The following is a 5082-nucleotide window of genomic DNA, read 5'->3' as shown; positions in this document are numbered from 1 at the left end:
ATAGAATCAAAGATTCTATCGAACAAACAGATTATGATGCTTCTTAAATATCTAGCTTCCTGTTATCTGTTTTGGAAAGATATGATTTAATTTATTGATAATTTATCAGCAAACAAAGGGCATTGTCTCCTTAACAATACCTATTGTTCTCCCACATATCTTATAGAGGAATGGAGAGTAAACAATAATCTCTGTTATACTCTGCATAATTGTGTTCTACTTTATTTAGCTACTTTAGTTAAATTAGGAAAGATGAGATTTAAGAAACAGAATTTCTTTAAATTTTAAGCTTACAGGGCTTTATTTCTGGCCAGACGTCCCTTTTGATACGTTCATCTTCAAATGGAATACTAGCATAGCTGAAGAAGAACGGATTGGTTCTGCCAATGCCGTAACTGGGAAGTAAGTCAATTTATAGAGCGGGATCTTCCTGGAAGTATAATATATACAAAGTAAAAACAAAGAATCATTGATGACAAGAATTATATTATTACAAATTATGAAGTATAAGACAATTTAAGTAAAAAGCATCAACTACTAACTACTCGCATAGCTATTTGTATCTTTATATTTTAATATAGCTTAGATATAAAAAGAATATTATTTTTGGATGTAATAATATATAAACTTGCGCCAAATATTATAACAAAATATTGCACTTTCTATTTAAGTAGGATAGACATATTACCGGCATTTATTTTTTTTTTTTCTATAGCAATGAAATTGTTTATAAAAAAGTTTATAAGAAAACTATCAATTAATGCAGACAACGCATTTCAAAATATTAATTACATTCGCACGATTCGTTATCTCTAGTATTAATTTAACCATATGGTTCTATACACCCAAGACCCTCTAACAGTAATTTAGTGCCATTACTAGTCGTATGTACAATGTATGTTTGTATACAACTTTCGTAACTACAAAACATTCAGCATGATTATATATTCTTCCAAACTTAAGAAACATTTTCTAATTGCATACTTAAATTTATCGATCAATTACAAACATATGATAACATTTATTTCTTTCAACTACTAATTTTCAAATCCTCTGCTGTTCCGTTAATTGAACGACGCGCCGACTTTTCGTACAAGTATCTTGTATCTTATCTGTATTATTTAGTTATCAATAAAGAAGAAACATTTTCTAATTTTATACTTAAATTTATCGATCAATTATGAACATGTAATAACATTTATTTCTTTCAACTACTTATTTTTAAATCATCTGCTGTTCGGTTAATTGAAGGATGTCGGCTTTCTGTAGAAGTATTTCATATTTATTATTTAATTATGAATAAGGAAAAAACATACAAAATATAGTTTTTAAACGGTTTATTATTTATAAAGAGAAACTTTGACTCGGGATATATATACTATATATATACTATTTACTTACAATTTTTTTTTTTAAGACTTCAAAGTCGAAACAAGCACAGGAAATTTCCAAGCCGGTTAACAGAAACTTGAATGAGACAAAAATAACCTTTAGATCAATATATGTTCTTCTTCCCCCCTGTTGCTTCCACGTAACTCTTATCCTCTTGGTGGAGCTGTGCTGATATGTGAAATTATGACTACATAAATACATCCGGAAAGACTCATTGAATGATTTTATAGTTTAAGGTTAATAAATTTCCATAAATTAAAGTTGAACATTTATGAGAACATGTTCTCTGTAACAAAACTTAGTAAAAACAAACTAGCAAGGTTTATAGATTCTTTAATGATTATGTATGTATTCATAAACTAGTTCGATAAACATCGTTCGATAAAACGTCGAACAACACACAACATTGAAGCGCGAAATTTCAAATTGAAGGAAAGACAAATAACAAATATTGCGAACAAATGATATTAAATTTACAATAAGCTCATGTAAGAAAAAATAAAAGGGAGAAAAGTAGTACAGAAGATAGAAAAATCTATAAAACTGGTGGCTGGGAAGTAGAAAATATATAAATTTATGTTATTAGAGTTTAGTACTTCTGTCGATCAATGTGTTACGACCGTTCGCGGAGGGACGCAGTCGCAGTAGCGAGAGGCGTAAATTCTCGCTACGATTCGGTGAATCGACGCCGCGAAGTAATCGTTCTCCTGTTTCGGTTAAGATAAGAGGTGATTAAATGAATATGACACAGTATAGTAAGTTATATTTCACCGTTTATTCCAACAACTTATCACGAAGGCAGTTACGCTGGTGCGTATGTACGAGATGAATAAGTGACTGATCTGTGGGTGTGTCCTACCCGGTGGAAGGATATTGACCGTTCGAAAGAAGATAATTTTAGAAACTTGAACCTTTGGAGGTGTTTGTTAATTAAAAATGACAAAACTGGTATTATGTAAAAAAGAGTAATGTGTATCCTGAATCAATGTCGAATGGAAATTAGACAGTTCTATAAAAATAATCCTTCTCACGATTCCACAACTTCATAGCTTAATTAAATACAATTCTTCGGCGATATAATTACAAATACATTTACAGGAATTGTGTAATATGATAAATATCTCGTTAAAGAAATTGAAATCGTAAACTCTAGATTCTAGTATTCTTTCACTTTCATGTTTCCTATGAGCCCTTCAATCGCTAAATATTTTGCAATGAAACACGTATTATTAAACAACATAATCATACTAAATTAATTTAATGTGACTATTTATTATTATTATATAATAACACAGTGATGAAAGAAATAAACTGGTCAAGTAATCTAAGGAACGATAATACGTATCTATGTCGGTGACAGTGAGAAAAATTCAGATATCTGTACTTAAGTGATTACACTTATAAGTATCATTATATATTATATAAATATGATATTTCGAATGGTATCATTTATCACTCATTAAACAAGAGTGTCATATCCAGAGAAATGATTTTACATATCTTGATCTTTGCTTTGATTACGATAGTAATAATTTCTATCAAACTTGATGAGGAAGATACATGAATAATTATCTAAAAGCTGAAAATCTTGGCAAATTCATTTGTACATAAACTAACAGGAGTGAATTTTAAAGATACACTCTGCTCTCAACAATTAAAGCTATCTTGTCGCAACAAAGATTCAATAATTTTTTATGGACAACATGGCCCAGTTTGCACAAAGACTAAAAATTTTAATATTAAATTTGGATAAACTATCTTACGATAGAAGGTATGATATATCCTTCATTTTCGCCAATAATCTGGTCGAATTTAGTCAAGTAAAATGGTATTGTTTCGTTCAAAAGTTGATTCTTCCTCGCTTCCTTCTTTTCAGGATCCTCCTCCATGCGATAGTAGCAGATAGCTGAAACGTATATGAAACCAACCGTTACATTCATTTGTGTTTTCCCCCCCAAACGAAGAGAAAATAAGTTGTGAAAGAAGGAGTAGCCTCTCATAGTTCCTACAATTTCTTCATTCTCTTTGCTTTCTTCAATATTGCCTCAACAAGTTCCTGTGGTTCACGATACTTGAAATATATACAATGTTATCAGCGTGGAAATTGTCTTGGAAACTTGGAAAATCTTTCAAGAGGAACAACATTGCTAACTGAGATTCGAGAAAGGAAAGGTAAGTAAATCCTTGCTTCTACTTAGAGCTTTTTTATTTACTTCTGACGAGCAAAGTACTGTTATTAAAATTTGATTAAAAGTACCAAGAATGTCGAGATATAAACAACCATTTGTGGAAAGGTCAGGAGAAGCAGAATTATCGAATAAACGTTATATAACTCTTAGTGATTAAGTAAGAGAAGAGAAACGAGAAAAAAGTCTTTTATCTAAGTCTTAATAAAGTATACTATATTTATCTCCATATCAAGAATAACAACAAGATATAAACAGTCTTCTAGAAATTGAGTAAATATTACATAATTACATCTTGAGCAATATTTTGCGTCTTAGCTTTTGCTTAATCATTATGATAATCTTAAATATCTGTAAATTCTTCACAGACTCTTTGCATCTTCTATACAGGTATCCCATGATCATGTGATAACACACAGGAAGAAAAAATAGAGGAAAAAACAGCGTAAAAAAAAGTTGCGTAGGAGTATCGTCGCACTACATCATTCGACAATTGATGCACGTCATGGCGATCGTCACGGTTTAAAGCAGGCCATCAAAAACACGTTTGTTATCGTACGGAAAAATCTGCGACGTTCCAGCTGTTCAGGTGCATCGAATTGTGAATCATCGGCGGTACGAAGCAAGGCGAGGGGCGTAAATAGAGAAAGAAGAGAAGAGAAGGATTCGCGTAAATGATAAAATATAATCGTTCGTTCCTCGTCGATGGCGCATGGATGGCTTTAATCGTGGACGATATCGATACGATTATATTTTATACATTTGAAACAAATATAAAAGACAAGCAAAAACCAGAGATACGATCGTTATGATATTATTCAATCGGTAGCCTATTTACCTCGTTTTTTGTTCACCTTCTCTGTCTAGTAATAATTTTTCGATTCGACTGGCGTGACGTTACGTTGGCGGTGTAGAAACACGATTTTAAACACCTGCGGATAGTTGCATGAGTTTCGAGCGATTCCATTCCCTTCGATTTATATTTATGCGATCAATGCGCGGATCGATAACGCATTATGCAGACAGCAGGTGTTACGTAATCACACATATCGTAATTGGAAATTAGTAACGTTATCGCGTACCAGGATCTTCCTGTCTTTGATCATCGAGTAACACTTCGTTGTCCTCGCTCCTTCCGCGGATAACCAGCGTTTATCATATAGAGACAGGGATTTGCAAAGAATAAAAGTTGTAGAACGTTGAAAGGCGTTGAGAGAAACGTGATGTTATCCCGTTATTCGTTAACGCAACGCAGTTAAAAAAAATCCCGTAGGAAGATTACGATAATAGATAACCTGAGTCGAGTGTTTGTCGGGGGATCTAAAAGATTCTTTCGAGTTGAGCGTCTGAGATTGCAGAGAAGAAAATTTGGAAGCCATCGAATTCGTGATGTCGATAGAAATCTTCAGTTGGAATCGTTGTATCATAACGTAGTCTGCTTATTGTCGATAAGACTTTACTAAACTAAAAGTGACTACTAAAAGTTTCTATCCTCTAAATTCTA

At 32.3% G+C, this 5082-nt stretch overlaps 1 long non-coding RNA gene across 2 annotated transcripts; it reads left to right on the top strand.

Moving 5' to 3' along the window:
• The first annotated feature begins 2321 nt into the window (after window positions 1-2321).
• Window positions 2322-5082, top strand: LOC117241569. Of its 2 annotated transcripts, none has more exons than XR_004495063.1 (4): window positions 2322-3163; window positions 3269-3564; window positions 3647-3851; window positions 3969-5082. It is a non-coding gene; the product is annotated as an uncharacterized LOC117241569 (long non-coding RNA). The 2 variants fall into 2 exon arrangements; XR_004495062.1 differs by having other exon boundaries at window positions 3947-5082.

Source organism: Bombus vosnesenskii, unplaced genomic scaffold (assembly GCF_011952255.1).
Source record: "Bombus vosnesenskii isolate JDL3184/JDL3185 unplaced genomic scaffold, Bvos_JDL3184-5_v1.1 scf7180000016150, whole genome shotgun sequence".
In the NCBI taxonomy this organism is placed as follows: domain Eukaryota; kingdom Metazoa; phylum Arthropoda; class Insecta; order Hymenoptera; family Apidae; genus Bombus; species Bombus vosnesenskii.
This window is presented reverse-complemented; position numbering and strand designations above follow the sequence as displayed.